The sequence below is a fragment of the Corvus kubaryi genome, unplaced genomic scaffold (genome assembly GCF_017639235.1).
Source record: "Corvus kubaryi isolate FWS band 111438036 unplaced genomic scaffold, C.kubaryi_AGA036_p1.0 74, whole genome shotgun sequence".
Lineage (NCBI taxonomy): Eukaryota > Metazoa > Chordata > Aves > Passeriformes > Corvidae > Corvus > Corvus kubaryi.
Window position 1 is genome coordinate 4,604,948 of NW_024582061.1, and position 20,431 is coordinate 4,625,378.

At 43.2% G+C, this 20,431-nt stretch overlaps 1 protein-coding gene across 5 annotated transcripts in view; it reads left to right on the forward strand.

Annotated features, from left to right (window-relative positions):
- Nucleotides 1-2,875: 2,875 nt before the first annotated feature.
- SHISAL1 (shisa like 1) overlaps nucleotides 2,876-20,431 on the forward strand; it is a 70,830-nt gene continuing 53,274 nt past the window's right edge. For 4 of the 5 annotated variants that reach the window (XM_042050778.1, XM_042050783.1, XM_042050780.1 and 1 more), the window contains exon 1: nucleotides 3,414-3,496. The gene's annotated coding sequence lies outside the window, so the exon portion shown is untranslated. Of the gene's footprint in view, nucleotides 2,960-3,413; nucleotides 3,497-20,431 lie in introns of those variants that run through there. The other variant, XM_042050779.1, reaches the window with a different exon arrangement.

Sequence of the window (20,431 nt, forward strand, 5' to 3'; positions counted from 1 at the left end):
GCTTGGATTCTAACCATCTTTTGTATTTTTATATAGAGCTTTAACTTCAAAACCTTGAAGCAGCATAGGCTTGATTTGGAACACTGCCACACTCAGTGGCATTGAATCCTAACACCAGTTCCAGCCCTGGTTTGGGCAGGAGTGATACTTAAATCACCCATCTTCTGTTTGGTGTCACCCTCCAAACCAAGAGAAGTACTTGAAGTTTACACTGTGACAGAAGTCATGATTTTAAACAGAGTTTTTTATGAGACAGGAGTGCTAGAGCAGGAAGGCTTGAAGATATTTTTTTAAAAAGTGTCTACCAACTCGCTAAAATATAAGATTGGTTTTACTTTATATTTACTGCAAAAAGAGCCATACAACATTAAGCAGATGATGATGAGGCTGTTGGGACACAAGCATTTGGTAGCTGCAATCTGGCACTAGAATGGGATGACAGAATCATTGATCAGGATTTGATTTTAATTTCTTGTCCTAATTTGCATTTCCTATTACTGTTTGCTCTATTTCAGCCCTGTGGGTTTGGGATCTGACCAAAAGCCAGTTGAAAGCTCAAACCACTAAAAGCCCAGCATTTCCCTCTTTCCTTCAAAATATCGAACAAAAATAAACACCCTCCACCCTGGTCCTTCCACTCACACATTTATCCCCTGGAAAATGTCTGCTCCTCACGAAATAGGCATGAGTAACACAGAATTGTTTGTGTCATATTTAGAGGAGACTCTGGCCATTGCTTTTCCTTTGGTCACCCACAACAATGAAATGGGTGAGGGTGATAGTGTGTCACTCTCAGAAAGAGAAGCACAGAACAAAAGGAGTAGCTGAAGCCTGAGTTCCTCACAGGAATGGCTTTGAATCTTTGTGTATGTGTGGGAAGAGCTTCCTTGATACCATCTGCTTGAAAAGAAAAAGAAAAAACAAATGAAGAATAGGGAACAGAACAGCTTGTTGCCCTTGTACTCTCAAGGTTTACTAAAATGGAGGAATCAGCAATAGTACAGGACCATAAGAAGGAAACAAACAGATGAACTTGTGGTCCACAATTTCTCTATTCTGTAATTATTTTATGAAAAAATAACAACAGCCTACCTAGCCATAAGGAGGTTTTTTTTGGTGTCTGGAACAGAATTAGTCCCAATGGGATGGTGAAGCCTAGTTTTACACAGCCATGTAATGAGACATCCCAGTATGAGAAATTGGCACAAGCTGACAGGGCATCTTCATTTCTGTTTGAAATTGTTGAACTTACAGTTCTTATCTGTTAAGGTGAAGAAAGCCGACTATGGCTTTTCTTATATTCCTGCTGGATCTGAGAAGTACATCTGTGATCATTCCTTTCCACGTGCAGGGCCTGTGCAGAAAGAGCACTCCACCTGCTCGAAAATTCAAAACATGTAGTTCCACACAAGACTATGAATTAAAATGTGTCAGGGAGACTAGGGTTAAGAAATGACGCTTTACTTTCTCCAGAACATAATTATAGGGAATCAGTTCAGAACATCCAGATTAGGTTATCAAGCAGCCTAATTTAAACACGGTCCCATCCTCAGACAATAAATAATGTACATGTGGTGGGGCATGACTCATCACTCTTGCAATAGTGTCTGGAGCTCCCTACTTTGCATGATTTATGCATTAAAATGTAAATGAAAAATATTTTTTTCTTATAATCTGAATTCATGAGAGAAGTCATTTATAGACATTACTTCGATTAGCTTAGAACTTCTCTGAGGTCATAACCAACTGTCGGGCTCTGGAGGTGTGATGCCAAAGGAAGGAGGGGGAGAAGGGGAAGCTTTAGCCATTTTTGGAGGGTTGAGCCCTCAAATCAGCGTCCATCCTCCTCTTCCCATCTCGGAGTTGCTTTAGTCTTTGTCTTGGAGCCGCAGGTCTGCTGTTGCGGCAGCGAGGGGCAGCCGGGTGCGCAGGTGAGCTCGAGAATGGCACTGAGGCGCCAGGAGGGCTCGCATCGCGCTGCCTGTCCGTGTGGCCGCTGGCGTCACGCCGTATAAAAACCAGGCTCCCACTGCTCTAAAGACGTGCGCTTCCTCCAGGCTCCAAACTCCAGCTGCACGGCCAGCCCCTGCCCAGCCCGGGCTGGGCTAGTCTCTCGTGAGACGTGTGACTCAAAACTCTGGGGCTGTTTTCAGGCGGCGGCCGGGGTTCTCCCGGTGCTCCCTCCGTCCCTCCTGCCGGCACCTGTGCGCGCAGGGCCTTCCCGGGCCGGGCAGGGCTCTCCCGTAAGGAATTTTCCTAAGGAACCCCATAGCAGGTGGGCGTTCGGCCGCGGCTCCCCGGGCAAGCCCTGCCGGAGGCACCGGAGGACGCGGCGCCCGCTCTGATCCTTCCGATTAAACCGTGCCTAGAGGGGATTGCTTCTTAACAGGCTGCCGGATGCTCGCAGAGTAATTTAAAATCACCGAATCTCTGTTTATTAATATAATGCTCTTAAAACTGAAAGTACACTTAATCCCCGGTGCCCTCGTAAACGACTGGGAGGGGAGGGCGGCGTGCGGGAAGAGGGAAGAAGAAGAAAAGGAAGAGGGGAGCGGGCCCGGGTCGTAGCCGGGCAGGGACCAGCGCCGGGCTGGGAGCCCTGGGGAAGCCACCGCACTGTCGCCTCCTGGCCCGGCCTGCCCGGGGGAAGCCGATCCTTGTGCACCGCAGAGCGGCACCGCACGGCTCCGCTCCGCTCCGGCCGCACCCGCCCTGCCGGCGCCCCCTCCCTCATCCATCCTCCCCCCAGCCCGGGGGGGCGGGCGGTGGCCACCGCAGAGGCGGCAGTGCCGGCAGCGCCCGGGCGGCGCGTCCCTCCCCGGGAGCCCCGCAGCAGGAGCGGCAGAGGGGAGAGCAGGGGGTGCGCCCCGCGCCCCCGCCAGGTTTCACCTCCGTCGGTGATGCCACCAGCGCTGCGTCCACCCCCATCCCCGCAGGGTGCCGCCGGGGCTTTCCTGAGGTGAGTGGCCACCTCCGGGCGGCTCTGCCTGTCCCCGAGCCGGGACAGGGCTCCGTGCTGCGACGTCCCCGGCCGAGGCGAGCAGCCGGCTCCGTACAGGACAAGAGCGCCGGGGGCCGGGGAAGTTTCCGTGCGGGACAGCGGAAAGTGCACCCGCCCCGGAGCTCCAGCTGCTGTAGGGGACGCGTATGGGAGCAGGGAGGCACCTGGAGAGCCGGCCCAGGTGGAGCGAGAGCAGCTGGTTGGAGCAGGGGCGGGGGGAGGAAGAGAGAAGGTGGAGAAGCGGGCGGGGACAGGAGGGGATGGGGGAGCCGTAGAGGGGGGAGATGGGGAAGGAGGTAGCAGCAGCTCCTCCTGTGCATCGGTGCCTCGTCCCCCCGCTCGCCGGCTGAAGCACCGCGCTCTGCTCCCCGAGGTCGGAGGTGCCTCCACCGCCCTGGGCACCGCTGCCGCACGCCGGAGCCGCGCTTCCCTTCGTGGTTTCGCCGTGCAACTGTTGGGAAAAGTGGCTGTGCGCGGGCAGCGACTCAGCGCAAGGTGAGGGTGGTCTGTCCGGGAGGGGTGTGCGGGGCCGGGCGGGGGTCGGTCGCGGATCGCGCTGCTCCGTTCGCTGCCGGAGACCTGCGGGCGCCGTGCCCGGCTCCCGGAGCGGGGCAGAGCACCTGGCCCGGCCCGGGCCGCGTTGTGCTGTGCGGCGGCCGCCGTCGCTCCCCCGCGCAGCGCGGTGGCAGCAGCGCTCGGGAAACTTTGTGCGGTCCCCTTTGTGCGCAGGGAGCCGCGGCGTGTGCGCGCCGCGCTGCTGCTCGCCCCGATCCAGCGGCTGGCGGCAGGGTGCCTGTGTGTCTGCTTGGGTTCGGAATCAATGTTTATTTACAAGGCTCGGGTATTAATCACTCGTGCCGCGGAGAGCTCGTTAGTGGTGACTTGTTTCCATGACAACGGGACCCCTCGCAGCCTTCGGGGTTATCTATTTGCCCGATTTTCTCTCTTTTCATGTTCGTACTGGTGTTGTGTTTTGTCACCGGGGACGAAAACAAGCAAATAAACCCTGCGTGATCCTGTGGCCCCTGTTTGCTTTTCCTCCAACGCTCAGCGATTTCCCCAGACTTAGTTAACGATACGTGGATGTGATTAATCAAATGTGAGGGTTATACAAGGTTTCTGAGTAGTTGTTCTGCTGCATTACCTCGTTTAGCTATAAAGCTCAAACTAAGACGTGGTCTGACTTGTCTCATGTTCCAAGGACTCCTGAGACGTGTTAGTACTAAAAGCTGTGATGTTACGGATCTTTTTGCTTGTGTGTCATTTGGCCACACAAAACCCTTTGAGGAGCATCGTGTTGCAGTCTCTGCTACAGCTGAGCTGGGAATCCGTGGTGACTTCGTGTGTAACTTTGTCATCGTGCTGTGGTGTGACCTTGACAGGTCTCTTCAACTTCTTCCTACCCCATTCTGCTCAAGAAAAGGAAATGTCACAATGTCACTCACTTGCACCTGTGCTCTGAGCTAATCAAGCAAAACACTTCATCTAAGATGGGGCACTGTTAAAACTGAGTATATGAGTGTATTGTCTTCTGTTACAAGGAGTGAACATATATTATACATTCCTTTTCCCTAATGGTAGAGGTAAAAATCCCCCTTTTTAAATCCAGCCTTTATTTAACATGACGCAGTCCTGCTGGTCTTCAAAAGATATGTACTGTTATTATCCAGCTGAAAACAGTGATTCTAATGCCATTTTTAACTGCTTTCCTGAGTTAAATTCATCAGTCAGGTAAAAACAAGAGTCTTTAGCTTTCTGAAATTTATAGGAGTAACCACTGTCACAAAGAGTACACATCCAGTGAGAAGATGCAAGAGTAAGGAAAGAAAATGCTGCAAAACTGAATGACAGTTGTAATCACTTGCTTCAGTATTGCAACCTGAGAGGGACTTAAAACCTTTTCTTAGAGAGAATGAGCAAACATACACTTCTAACTTAACTACATGTTAGGTTAAACATCTGAAACTCTTCTCCAAATGTTCATAGTTTTGCAAGAGACAGTTTAATATATGGTGTTATGTTGAGAAGCATCGTGAGTGTGTAAGGAATGTTTTAGAATATTCAGTTCTGAAATACTGCCTGAGAGATGTTCAGTTGTGACTGTTTCAGATTACAGGAGTAGGAAGTTATAATAGTAGGGGAACTTCTGTATGAAGCACACATTCTTTCTTTCTTGAAACACTCCGAGTGAATAAATTGTTGTAAAATAACTGTCTCTTTCATATTGTGAGAAAGAGTCTATCCTCAGCTCAGTCCAGCAAAGTGCTAAAACATATGCGTCATTCCAAATGCATTAGAGTAGGCAAATCACACTTGAAGCTTTTACTGAAATACCCCTAAGGCCTGTGACCTTGACTTTTGTCTTCTGCTTCTTATCAATCCAGTAGCAAGATACCTGTCTGAAAATATTTCTTGTGAGTTGAGGACCATCACCAGCCATGCGTTACTAGTGGAGCAACTTTATGACAATCCCATAAATAGAAAGAAAGAAAAGAAATCTCAGTTGTCATCTTGTCTCCTTTGGATGTCATTGACTTAAATTTCCATGCTGAACAATTAAATTTTTACTACTTAGTGCTGCACAGTCAGTACAAGTAGAGAGAAGGTGATAGAGGTTTTACTCTCTGCTTTACATCCTCAGTAAAGCTCAGTCTTTTGTTATTGGTGGTAGTAAGAACAACAGATACTCCAGCTCATTTTTCAGACCCTAGTTGCCATGGGGGGGGGGGGGATTCTTAGTTTTATTTTTTAAGACTGGTAACAGGCATCAAGAAAGATAATTTGTAACAAGCCCTTATTACTTTTATAGATCTTTTCAGAACAATAATCACTTAAGGTTGTGAGAAGACATCTGAGTATGTAGAGCTGTCACTGGTAAAGAGGTTTTGATTGAGGGAGTGGGGAAAAAAGTACACAGACATGAAGGCTAAGTCTATAAATAGGGATAATGATATTGGTTTGCATTGTGTTTTACTCAACATTATACCAAAGTAACTTGGCTATAATGTACGCTGGTTTTCATAAACAAAAATGCTTCTAGTGGTGTTCATATTAAAGATATTCCAAACTGCTCAACCTGCCTATTGCTCAAACTTCGCTGTCATGTGGAAATAGACTTAATATTCTTTGTTTCTCTGGTGCTGGAAGTCCCACACCTGGGATGAATAAGATACTGGCCCAGTATTTAGAGGAGGTGGTTGAGCTCCTTTCTCTGTAACTGATCTACTCTGGACAGGTCCCTTTACCCCTCTATTTTAACTTTTCCCTACCCCCATTAATCATCATCATTCAGTGTTGCTTATTTGGAGTGTGGAGTCTTGCTATGGGCATATATTGTGCCCAGAGAGATCTCTGGGGAAGCAGCAAAGCGTTAGTGCAGCACAACAACAAATGGTAGCCAACATTTTTCCTGTCTCAGTCCTCTGTGCATCTGTGCACCAGTGATCTGAGAGGCAGTGAGATTGCTGGAGATCAGTGTGAAGATGTTGTGGAGGAATAACTTCAGTGCTAGTTCCTTAACATTCGTTTTGCTGAGCATATTTGAAGGAAACAGCTTTCAGAGAAGAAGTTCACAGATCTGTACTCCAAGGACTTGAAAACAAAAGAATGGCTCATCACTGCTTTTCCTGTTTGCTGTCAGGTTGAATGTACTGGTTTTCTGGATGGAAAAATAAGGCAGTTTTGAATTTAAAGTAGGCATATTGGCAGCAAGGGACTCGTGAAGGGCAGAGACCAGCACTGAACATCCAAAGTGAAACGTTTTTGGGAATTTTTTTCTGTGTTTCTAGGAAAAGGTTGGGCAGGTGAGTTTCCAGGTATTATTTTTGAGCTTATAGAAACATAACTTCCTTTGACAGGAGCAAATAATGGTGTTAGGTATGAGAGATGTTTCTGTTATTCCAGTTGGGAGCTCAATGATGTTCTTCATAAACTACTATAAAGTGTTTGTACTTCAAATGGTGATGTACTTGATTTAGCTATAGGGTTTTTTGTTTAGTCTTCATTTCCAAATCATGTTAATAATCAATACTTCTGATAAATCAGTCTTTTAGATTGAGGCAGAATTGCTTCGTGTGAAAGGCTTGCAGATGAAAAACTGAATTCTAAAGTGATCTGTCTTATCTATGGTAGACTTACTTCTGCTTTTCCATCAGCATTTAATGGCCAAACTTAAGATAAAACAACTAATGTATTTTTACATACCAGTGGAAATTTAAAACTCTCCTGTTTCTGTCATTTTATTCTTCTAAAAAATGAAACTTTTTAAATGTGAAGATGTAGAAAAGCTCCTTTTTGACCTTTCATTTACTCACCATATTCTTAATGAACTGTATATAATAATTTCAAAACTAGTTAGGGTTTTAAGGCCCAAATTTGAAACAACCCAAAGAAATCTGTGTTTTAAAAAATGCGCTCTGCAGGGATACCTCTCCCCCGTCTCTAAGATGCCTGATCACACACATGCAAATTCACATGCTCAAACTCCCAACTCATTTTGGAAGTTTTGGACCTGGGTGTGTTTCCTACTTGTAAAATAGAGACATCAGCTCAAATTACTTTGACATTCAAGCTCCTCCCAGACCTGTTTTGCTCAGAGTGACTGTGTTCAGCAGCACCTCAGCCATGAGATGCTGCTGCTGCTCTGCCTTTTCCCTTCAGCTCCGGGATGGACTGGCAGCTCCTCCTGCCTGTGCAGGGGGAAGAAGCCAAGGAGTGGATTTGGGGTGTTCTCTGGGGATAGGGCAGGGAGAGGTGCTGCAGCCTACCCGCTTATCCTGCAGCCTCTTGATTTGTAGGCTGACCTTTCCACACCAGTGAAGCTTAGCAGGCCCTCCCAATTTTCTCACTTTATGCCAAGATGTCTGATGTTGCAGACAGGGAGTCTGTTCCTGCTCTATTTGGAGGCAAGGGCAGAATTCTCTCTGATTTCCATAGGAACAAGCTGTATTCCTAAACATACTTCAGTAGCTAGAAAGAGACTTCCTAATAAAGAACCAGACTCCCATAACACGGAACATGAAGCATTGTTCTAAGCTTCAGAGCTCTTGGCAGTAACATGTCTGCAGACCAAGCACTGCAAGCAGCAAATCTCAGGGCATTTCTGGCAGCACTGTGGAGGATTATCCACTCTCGTTCTGCCCAGAGAAACAACTGAGGCTTCAGCATGTTACTGATAAAATCTTACTTATTCTAATGGATGCCATTTGAGCCCCTCAGGTCATACTAGCAGTGGAACTCTAGGAGCTGTGAGGTGTGATGTAGTAGCTGTTGCACAAAGGATTTGCTACTTCAAGCAGAAAAGGCAGCGCGATTTCAATTTACCTGAAGAAGCAAAATGTCCTCTCCCACACTGATGTGAGACTCTTGGAAGTTACCAAGGAAAACTTCGGAATGCAATTCTGCTGCTCTGAGTTGCTGTACTCTAGCCAGACTGGTTCCTAACTAAAACTTTTTTTTCCTTTTCTTCCTTTGGATGTTATTTTTTTTAAGGTGGAGACATTCCAGCCCTTATTTTACTGACGTTCCTGTGTTGCCGTTTCACAACAGTGAATCCTCTCCAGTTACAGGCTTTTCCTTTAAGAGGGGTTAAAATGAATCACCTAAAGCCTGTTGGAGGCTAGGGTTTCCAAAATGTAACTCACAGATATCTGTGATTCCTTCCTTTCCCAAATCCATGTATTCCATTAATTTTGCCACTAGAAAGGCACTGTTCTGTCCAAATAGAGCTGTCAGAGTTCAAGGAAGTGGTGGGAAGATATAGATTAGAGCTTTTGCCATTTGTATTGCATTCCCGTACGTGAGAGCCTCAGGGCTGCTTCTTCACACAATTTTCAGCTTGTGGTAGTCATTTTCTCTGGTTGTCTCCCATCTTAGACTGGTTTCTTTTTGTGGTGAACCTTTGGGAAAATGCATTTTTTCCCCTGTGGTATCTTAACAGCATCAAGATTTGTTAAATTCTTCTTTACTTACTCCCCTGCCCAATAATTATTACAGTTTTTAAATTAAAAAAAGACCTTTGTCTTGTAAAGCATGTAGCTTACATGCTTTCCCCTTACGTCACTTCTCAGGTAATTACTATTTTAATGTGTGAAAATGTAGACAAAATTCTAGAGAGAGAAACTTTTCCAAGGAAATTACATCCACTTCAGACACATTATCCTGAATGGCAAATATAAATGTTCAATATGCATTAAGATCCAGAGTTAAGTTTGGGTTCTTTGTTCATGTCTTGTTTTTTTCAGTATGACCATTGCATATCATTGGACAGAAAGCTGCCAAGATGATAGACCAAGCTTCCTATCCTCAAGATACAAAACATTTCTATTTCTAAGGTTACAAATATCCCAAAATGCAGACCTGGAACACAAGACTGCACGAATGATTTACTTGAAAGCTGTAGCCCAAAATTTCACGGTCCTGAAGAACTTTTTATCCCAAAGGAGGGAGATGTCAAGCATGTGTGAACGGAAATGAATGGGAACTGAACAGCATCTTCACAGGATAGGTTTAATTTCTATTTTGTGGTGAGAAAAAGACATTCATTCTTGTAACATTCATACTGTCAATTGAATTCCCCTTATAGATTAGTGGTGGAGGAGCCCTGACCTGAATAAAAACACTGGTTCAGTATCTGGCTTTTTGGGAGACAGTATCACTGACAGGGCTGAAATGTGAGAGTCATGGCAGAAATCAGTGAGTGGTTGTTCTCAGGACTGAAACCATTTTTAAGAGGCAAGTTCAGTATAATGCTCATTATCCCTTTCAACTGTGTGGAGTTTTAAGAGTAATTCATTGTGATCCTTCTGTAAAGTGTTGTGATGTGGCAACATTTTGTTGATTAAGATATTGCTGGAAATTAATTTTTAGAAATACTGTTGGCAGGGATTTAGAAACCTGGACTCCAGCCAGAAAGTGAACAATCACTGGAGCCAGCTATGCAAGGAGATTCTATACACACGAGTTGGAGATTTGTTAATTATTACTTTGTGTTGGAGCCCCTCTCATCCCTGTTTGGGCAACTCTGTGAATTCCTGTGGGAAACCTTACACTTTTGTGTAAGGGGCTGGCAGAGGGACTGCTCTAGTGCAGGGACATTGGCCAGGGCAGTGGCACTGAGCCATGTCCTGTCCCGCAGGCCCTGAAGGGCAGATGGCAAATGGAAAGGGTCCCATGGCCTTGCTGCTGTTCTGCTTCTACCCTGTGGTTTTTGACAGGCAGCTCTGCTGCTGGAAGAGCAGCAGGGTGCACAAATCACTGTGCTCACCTCTGCTTCAAAGATCAGGACCTGTCACTCTGCTTCCCATTTCCCTTCTTCCTTCTCACTGTCATCTCCCAACTAGGGTCAGTCAGGAGCTCCCTTGAAACTCCAGAGTGTTTTCCTCAGAAACAAATTTTACATAAGAAACCAGCTCACATCATGCATTGCTGGTGATAGCTGCTTTTTAGGAGCCTCATACATAGAACTATATTGATAAATTACAACCTTGTCTTGCAACAATTCACCTTTATTTCAGGGTAGAAGGGCACAAATGAAGAATTACTGAACAGGGCTCGAATATTTCTTTAATATGAAATAACTCCTTCAAGACAGGTATTCTACTTTTGCAAGTCTGTGGACAAATTCCTATTTATTTGAATGGGAGCAGGGTCAAGCCCCATGTGCCTGAGGGCTGCTATTGTGAAAGAAAACCCTTGCTGAGTCCCCTCTGCAGGAATCGGGATGCAGTAAGCTTAATATAACAATGAGAAATTAATGAGGAAGGGAATTGGCAGCAATGGTACTACTTTTGCCTTTCTGCTCTTTATCATCAGGACCATGATCTCATTGCAGCCAGAGAGACATGGTGGGAATAGAGTCATGGATGGCTGCACTCCTTCTAGGAAAGCCAGGGCAGCAAGGCAAGGTGGCCAAGCTGCTGTTTATGTGAGAGAGCAACTGGAATGTGTTGAGCTCTGCTAAGGGTGAAGAACGAGTCAAGAGCTTATGGGTGTGTGAGGGTGACAGAGCACTGGAGCTGGCTTCACAGAGAGGCTGTGCAGTCTCCTTTTCTGGAGAGATTCAAAACCCACCTGGATGCAATTCTGGGGAACTTGCTTCAGGTGACCCTTGAACAGGGGGATTGGGCTGGATGACCTCCAGAGGTCCCTGCCAGCCCCATCCATTCCCTGTTTCTGTGATTAGATTTCCACACTTTTGTGTCATGCAGTCCATTAATTCAGTCTTTGTTAGACAGTCTCTCCTTTGTCATAGTATATTAATAGCAGGGAAAATTCTATCCATCATTAGTCACTTGAGCCCTAAGGCTGGAATCTGAAGTTTGCTGCTGGGTTGTTTTTGGTTTTTTTTTCTAGAATCTATTGAACATGAGAGAAATAAATATGGATCTACATGCACACATAGCTCTCCTTAAAATTAATTTGTGTTACATGTGTTCATTTTGTGCTTTTCTATTGGTCTGCTCTCTCTGTGATGAGAGCTGCAACAAGGCTAATGCTTATGGCAAATTTTGGTTCAGTTTTTAACCTTTATTACTATTCCCTAACTCCACCTAGCTTCTCCCTAAACCTTCTGAGTTTGGACTGCAGCAGGAAATTTTCAGTCGCATGAACATGAGTTCACGTGACTGAGAACTCTTAATCATGCAATTAATTACTTTGTGTTGAGCATCAGTAACATTGCTCCAAACTTACTGCAGTGATGGAAATAAAGTACAGAATAAACACATTCGCAAGGCTTCACAGTTTGAAACATTTAAGGCATTATTTTTCTCTTTTGATCACTGAAATGTAAACCAATAGTCTTAAACCAATGATAATTATAGGCCAGCCTTAAAGCCTCAAGCCAGAGCTCCCACCATGGTTTTCTGAAGCGCCCTGTACTGTGCATGCGTCACAGAAAGCCCCAGTCACAGTTCTTGGTGCCAACTGCTTTTCAAGGAAAGATAAAAGAGGAGCAATATTCTCAAGGAAGTCAACACTTTTCTTAAGCAGGATGTGTTTATGTTACTGTCTTTTTTGATAATTAGGCTCAGAAAGCAAGCATTGTTTTTGCTACCTCCTGCATATTATAACAAACAATTAAAAACCCTGTGTAAAATAAATAATGTAAATGAAACTGTAGTGCGATCACTCATCATGATCAAAGCTAAAATTTCTCTTTTATTTCTGAATTTGCTCTGCCTTCCCTGTTGTGTTGTCAGCCCTTTATCCTTTTTTTGGGTGGGCTTAGGCAGACAGATGGAAATCTTGTAATTTGCTATAGTTGCCACAGTTGGGATTGACTGTGTTTTGCAGTTTACTGCTGGCATGGGCTGGCTGCCCAGTAGCTGCCAGCAAACTTCCAAAATGAGCCAGGCTTCTACCTCAAAAGTATTTGTTGGGGTCTTCTTCCTCTTTGTGTCTTCCATATGGAGTGGTGCTGGGGCTGGTAGCAATGGTTTTGTTTCAGGCAGTACTGATCGGATCTTGGAAAATCATTTTCCTGTTTCATGAACCTAATTCTCCTTTCCCTTCCTTTTTCCTTTCCTTTTCCTTTCTGCCTGGTATGAGGTAAATGTTCTGATGTTTTAGTTTCAAGCATCAAAACCAAACAAATGTTTATCCCACTTCAACATTAATTTCTTTTCTATTTTTCTTCCTATTCAGCTGCCATAACAACAAAAAGTGCCTGTCAGTTGCATGGCCCTTATGGAGAATTGTATCTGGCACAGAGTGGCCCTCCACAAGAACACGTTTTTTTCCTGTGAATTGAGATGCTGAGCATATGATATGATCAGCTTGTTTCCAGAGCTATCATCATTGCAAGCCCTCAGAAGTCCTGTCCTCTTGCACAAGAGTGTTTTCCATGATTGAACAGCCAGAGACTTAGAGTTTGAAGAGTTTAGGAAAAAACACTAAAAACCCCCCGAAGCTTTGCTTAAGGGAGTAGATTACCTATGTCCTTTCCTTGAAAATAAAGCTAAGACATGGTCCTCAAGGAATTTGTTATCTTCAGTTCTTAAGCCCATAATGGCTCTGCTATCACAGAATCACAAATTTTTTAATCCTCTTTCAGTAAGTGTAAAAAGTATTTTGTGATAAATACCTCTTGGGTTGTAAGGTGGAATTATCTTGCATGTTGTTTCTGTATCCAAGCAGTGCAATCCATCAGAATGATGGTTTTATTCATTTGGGGGAGCAGGAAGAAGGTTGTAATCAAAATTAATTTGTCTAGCTATGAGTAGCAAAGCAGACCCAGTAAAGCAAGCTGTGTGTTCTGCTGCTAACAAGTGTAATGATATACCAAAAACAAACACAGTGACCCAGCAAGCGTTGATAGCAAGAACTCAAAAATTCAGAGCCTGAATTTTGAAGTACCAAGTGATGATGGATGCAATGGAAATTAATTGGGATGGCAGTTTCTCTGGCCTTCCTTCTTCCCCCGTGAAGGGGATCCATAATTTCCAACAGGGCTAAGCAGAAAGGCCAATGCTTTAAAATACATAAACCGGCACCTAAACCTGAAATTTGTTCTGTCACAAAAGTGAATGATCTTTGCAAATGTAATGATATGAGTGGTTAGAAGCAGTTCTGGCACTTAAGGAGGATGAAATAATGTCTGAGGAACATATTGCTTTAAGAGAGAAGTAGCAAACTGCCACTTAAAATTTTAAAAATAAATTCTTCTGCATGGTTTGGCTTTTTAAATGGTGTGCTGTGGCAGCTTTTGGTCAAAACAGAAGATCACTAGAACACAAACCCTTCATTGTTTTGCACCATATAAAGCGCAATACAACAGAAGTAAAGCCATCAAAACACAAGTGATCAGCAGGATGGGGTAAGGCATAAATACAGCATTAGAGTGTTTAAAAAAAAAAAAAAGGTGAGATCTCATTCCTGTTTCATTGTGACAGCAAAAGGGAATAGCTGCTTTCCTAGAAACAATTTAAAGACCAGTGTGACTCTTGGATTGGGCAGATGACACAGGAGAAAGGTGTAAGAGTGGATGTTTGGGTCAGGTTAAGCATTCTTCTCACTTGTTGATATTTGCTGGGCTAGGTATTTTTTTATCTAAGTATAGGGAAATTGTGTTTCTCCATATATACCCTCTCAGCTTCTGGCTGGCTGCATCACAGGTACATTCTGTCTGGCAGCAGAGTCACAGTTTTGTGTTCAATAGCTGTTGGTGGGAGTTTCTATCCATAGAATTTGTCTAATTGTTCTTGAATGATAAGTAAGCTTCTGTTATAAACAGAAATCCAGGTAAACTGCATGCTGTGTGGGAAAACCACCTTCTTTTGTTGTTTTTCAAAGTGCTATCTGGTAATTCTTGTATTATGAGAAGTGATGCAGGATTGCTGTCTATTCAGTTTGTCAGTGCTTCTTGTAAATTTTTGTAGACTTTTATCAAATTCTTTCCCAGCTGAATCTTCCCAGTCTGTTCAAATGCTTTGCATACAGAAAACATTTTACACCTCTTACTGTCCTTGTCATTTCTGATCCCTTTCCAGCTCTAGAGATGTAGAAAAATCATACCATGATATAATGAGCTTTTCTTTCCCCCCCCCTTCTTTTTTCTCATCAGCTTCTGAAATTCTGCTACTGAGTACTAAATCACTACCTGCATAGAATTGATGTGCATTATTTCAATATAGTTTTCCTTTCTCTCTAAGATGCAGTAGCCTGCCCGGTGCTGAGGGAAAGGGATTTCCTCCCTGCATTACTTTGCATTTACCAGCATGAATTTCATTTACCATTTTATCCCCCAGTTCCTCAGTGAGTGATGGATCCTACTAAAAATTTCTGGGTGAAGGCAAAGAAGTGTTCTCCAAGCTGTGGATGCTTTGAGGAGGGAGTCAGCTCAGTGTAAGGGAAAGTGTGTCTTGGGACTTGTTGTAGTTTTGAGGAATTGGAACTCCTAAATTCTCTGAAATAAATTTGGTGAAGAAATTCTGTTAAGCCTGTGCATTTCTTTGCCTTCTGGCATAGAGTCCTTGAAGGACTGAATGGGCAAAGCTTGTGAGAGGAGTAGTAACAGTGGGAATGTGGAAGCTCTGCCTTACTAGTTTTCAGCATCAAGGGCAGCAGTGGCACAGGAAAAGAGACCTGGAATCACAAAAAAGAGATTGAGGTTGGTCTTCACTAGAAATCCATTAACTCAGAAACAGCATCTTGATGGCAGGATGACACCGTGGTACTTGATCCGCTGACAGCAGAGACACGCATGGTTGGCTTTTCTCAGGTGGCAGCACTAAAGCTCTTTTCCACCATGGCTTTGGGCTGTGTTTCTTGTGCACATTTAAAGTTTCTGTGACAGAAAGGGCTTTTGGTTTTTGCTCCCTGTGCAGTGTTTTGGTCAGCAGTAGGAATTGGGCTCCTTGGTGCTGAGAGAAGGGACCTTCAATGTGATCAGATTCCCAGTGTTCATTCAGACTGCTTTAAAACTATGTGTTCTCAGGGGTGCAGTAGTTGGGTTCCTGATATAAAGTAGTTTTCAGATGTGTCTCCTCACCAAACAAGAAGAAAAACCTCTGAGGCTGTCAAATCGTCCTTCTTCTATAAACCATAAGTTTTGTCCATGTGGACACTAACCATGTTTTCAGTGAGTCACCAGACACTGAGGGATTTTCCCTCCTAGTGTCCTTACTGTGGCTAGAGGCAGGGTAATCACCTCTTTGGGAAGGAAAGTTTCAATTACGGGTGTTGCAAAAGAGTTTGGTTTGTTGCGGAGTCACAGAGTGTGCTTAACCATCGTACTTACAAGGACTGCTCTCCAGGTAGGCCTCATGTGAGTTTATCTCGAGGAGACAGAACCATCACTGAGCATTATAAACAACAAACAGTAGCAACTCAGATCAGATATGGAAGGAAATTGAGGGTTTTTTGCAACAGCCCTTTGTTGTAACATCTTTGTGGTCATCTGAACAGTTTGGGGTGCCTCCATTTGCAAATGTGGTATTAATGTTGGTTTTATTTTTAGGGAATTTACCTTATTTCTTTGATTTACTCTGTAAATTCTAGTTCTTCCTGGAGTTGTTCAGACTCATGTTTAGTCATGCTATTTCTTTTAGGTTAAGACATAAGCTTTACTAGTATTAACCTTTTATATCATCAAAGTATCTATGCTTTTTCTTTATTTGCCTTCTTTGCTGGGAAAGTAATCTACAGAATACATTTGCTTAATGGGTACCATAGAGGTATTCTGAGCTTCCAACCAACAGCTTTATACATAACTTTGTGCTGTCTTAAGATACAGGGAATATTTGGAGTCATTTCTCTCTCCAGGTATTTCCCCCTCATTCTCTTTTTACATATTTGATTGGTTCATTTCAGCCAGTATTTAAGTTCTTCCTCCTTTTGTGCTGTAGGGGCATTCACTCTCTGCTTGTACAGGTTGTTCCAACAGCTATATGACAGAAAAACTTTGGTCTGTGTCTTAAGGCACAGACTTCTGAGTGCTTGAAGTCTTGAGATCTGTTCTGTTATCACGTAAATATTGTCCTTGGAGCCTGGGTTAGCAATTTGATGTATGCAGGAGTGTCCTGGCTAGTGAGCAGCTAGTTAATCCTCCATTATGTGCTACACCTTCCTCGTTTCATTTACCGCAGCATTTTATTCTGTATTCTGCCATGGCAAAAGCAAAGTGCTCTTGAACCTCAGTTTAACTTCTTTCTTTTCCTTTAGGTTTGGAGGTCACGATTTGGCTAACCATGCTGACTTGGGTATGCCAAACACAAATGTATTAAGCAGCCTGTTTAATTTCAGGCTGATAGCCTTGCTTATCTTCTCCTAAAACCTTGTACGTAACTCTGAAGAAGAAGACTTTTGAATTAATTCTCCTCCTGACATGGTTCTCAGTGATGTTATGCAAGCTCTGGTTCTCACGTGCTCGTTAAGCGCTGTAATCCTCTTGTACTCCCTGCATCTGTCCTTCACATGGCAGGAAGTTATTGTGCTCCCAGTTCTCCAGAGGTCCACAGGCAACTTTCAGCATCAGAATTCTTCTGCTGGTAACAGTCTGGGCTCTTTGCAGTTTGCGTGGTTGCTGTCCACTGTGTATAGTTGGATTTTCTTCACTTGGCACATCCTCATTTCCTCAAGAAAGTTCAAGGCTGCATCTTCCAGTGGTCTTGCTGTGTTTCCCTGGTCTCTTGTCACTGCAGTATTCCTTACTTATCTGTAATGATGAGGCCAACCCTCTCTGTCACATTTGACTAAAAGACAATCAACTGCTGCCAGAAATAAGGTTTCCTAAGGCTGTCTCACCTTTGGCTGGTGCCCAGTGCTAGTAGATAGGACATGACTCTGACTCTTTGGACTTGATGTATTCGTACACAAGGGAGTTCTCTCCACCCAGTGGAGTCAGCAGTACCTCCTTGGTCTTCTAAATGGAGATGTTCATATTGATTTGCATGTGGAAAGCCCCTCTCCACTGAACTGAGAATAGATACAGATCTGTGTGCTGCAGAATGTTTCTAAAGATAGGTGAGAGGTGTCCCAGGAATGTCTGAGTATCTGCCAGGGGAATTCTGCTTAGGGACCCTTAACTCACCCCCCTTCTACAAGAGGCATTGAGTGGGCAGCAGATTCCTTGTCCTGGTGCAATTTTGGTGTGGTTTGGATAGTTTTGTTTCTCTTCCTAGAATACCATTCTGTGCTTGATTTTGAAAGCAAAGCACAGGGTGCAGCAGTCTGTCCCCCAGAGCTGGGCCCTTCAGAGGGCTGTGTCTACACATGGGAAACAAGGGTGACCACACATGATCAGTCCATCAGCATGGGCCAGTAGGCAGCTCCTGCTTTAGGTAATGTGAGCTTATCCAGAAGTTTTGTTCCCACCATCCCTCTCTTATTAGTGTCAATTATTGGATAAATACTCATCCCATCCTTTGATGAAGTTGATCTTGGACAAGGAAAGAAAATGAAACAACAGAGCTCTAGTACCCAGAAAACCTGAGCCTTGTGTATTCATTATGGCCTGACAGTAGCAAGGCTGACATTTCAAATAAGGCCCTTCACAGGTATGTGCAGCATTGTTTAACTATTCAATTTCAAACATTAAATTTTTGATACATTGATTGGTCATGGTTGTTTAACCTTTGAATTCTCTGGAGATGAGAGACTGGGGGGAGAGGATATGTACACCATGGCAGTGTCCAAAAATACCTGCCCCATTCCTGGTAGTCCAGTTGCCAGTAGTAAGTGCTAATGTTTTTTAACTAAGTACTTTTTCCTAAACATGTGTAAGAAATGCTCTTTTATTACTCAAAGGCAGATCCTTGTTCAGTTGTACTCTAGCCTGTGTTTTGCATAAATTTGCTTCCTGTGTGCAGCATCCTTTTCATTTCTGCACCCTTCTCGTTGCTAAGCGGCTTTCTCTGTTGTTGATCCATCGTCCCACTCCTCATTTTTATTAATATCCTATCTTTTATTAGATTCTTGCTTCCATTTATACAGTGCACTGTGATTCAGCATAGTTAATAGGTGATTTTTACTGAAAGGCAGTAAAAGGGCTTTTGGACTAGATTTTGAAACATACTGTAGTAGGTTTGAAAATTAGATTTGTCACAGTTAGTATCTTGAGACAATGTAGCTTAATCCAGGCAGATTGCAGAAAATCCAGCTATTAAGTGGAGAATTTATATGATATTTAAAGTTTTTACTGAACATGAAGTGGGCATTGTGGTAATGAAAATCATTGCTTTCCTGATCATTCGGGGTTCAGGACTGCACAAGGTTGTGACTCATCTGGTTTTTTCTAAATTCGTTCCTTCTTCAAATACACAAAAAATCCAGAAAATGGGTGAGCTTAGTCTGGTGGAACATGTTCTTATGAGGATCCCTCAAAAAAAAAAAAAGTCCTGTTATATCTCATATCTCTCTCTCATATATATAAGCCATATATCCTATCACATATATGTGCCATTAATAATATATATCACATTTATTTCATATATATATTTATATATTTCATATATAACACAAATTGCATTTGCCATGTGCCATTATATAACATATGATTTGTGTAATCATATTGTCATATCTAAGATGTCATGTATCACGTGTCATATGATGTCATATGTGTCATCTGATACATATCACAGGCATCATATCCTATGTATCATGTCACATAGATCACATCATTTTCAATCATTTTTGCACAAAAAACTGAGGACAGTTAAAGCAGAAAAGTCCAAAATGCCATTTCCATTTTAGTGTGAAGTACAGTGGAAGAAGAAACTTTCGAGGCAAGTTTTCTGTAATGCAGTTAAACCCAGGAATGTTTCAAAATTTTTGGAATCAGTTTCTGATCCCAGGTGTTGCTTCCATGATGTATTCTGGCTTTGTCCAATACAGAATCCTTCTGGGTTGACCAAAAGGACTGACACAGTGATAACTTTGCAAAATCCAAAGGGTTAAAGTCAAGCTGCTGCACACACATGAGGAGTCTTTTTGTTAAGGCGCTGTGAATATACCTGTCAGTTTTTAAAACCCTTCAGAAATACTTCCAAGGAAAAAAGAATATCCAAGAATATTTCTTGTAAGATGAATGCCTGAAAGTATATTATCTGAAAACACAACAGAAACCTTTCAAATAACGAAGGAAATCACTTTCACACCACTTGTTCTCCAAAAGTAAAACTTGTGGTCATACTGCTTGTAATTATTGGCAGAGTAATTCTTTCTTCTTTAGAAAGCTTCATCTTAGAAGAGCGAGACAACAAAGAGGTCCAAGTCCATTAAGAGAAGGAGGATCTTTGGTTTTTTTGCAGTCTGGCTCTTACTCTGCAAAGAAGAGAGGGGATTGCATTGATACTCTAGGATTGCAATCCTGTGCCAGAGCTGTGCCTGTGCAGGGGAGGGTGTGCCTGCAGTGGCATGTCAGCACTGAGGTGGTTATTAGATAACTCTGTTATGCTGATTAGCCTGCTTTAGACCCAAATTGTTGGTTGCTTGTGAAGTGCTGAGCAACTGGATAGAAATTTTAGCCAGTGCACAGCTGAGTAATAAAGTACTACTCCAGGCTGTTGGGTGCTGTCTGCAGACTGGGCTTAAATAGATGGAAATTACCTGTATGCACACATTCAAATTGAATCATATTTGTAACAATGAAGAAAATGCTAATGTTTGTACCAGTAGTTATTTTTTGTTGTAAAGCTGCTGATTTTTCTGATGAAAATCAGCTCTCTTTAGTTATCAGATTACCTCTTCCCAGTAAGAAGGCTCTGAAGGATTTAAATATTCATTTTTTGAGTTATATTATGGGTAACTTTTGAGTGAATTAAGTTTCTCATAGCACTGAGTCAGTGGGAGAATAAACATATTTTTCTTGATGTGAATGAGCAATCTGAGCCATGTGTTTGCATGATAGAACAATATGAATTATACAGAATATACAAAGAGTTTTTATTTTCAATAACAAATTTTATTAAAAGCAAAAGAGCTTTAATGTAG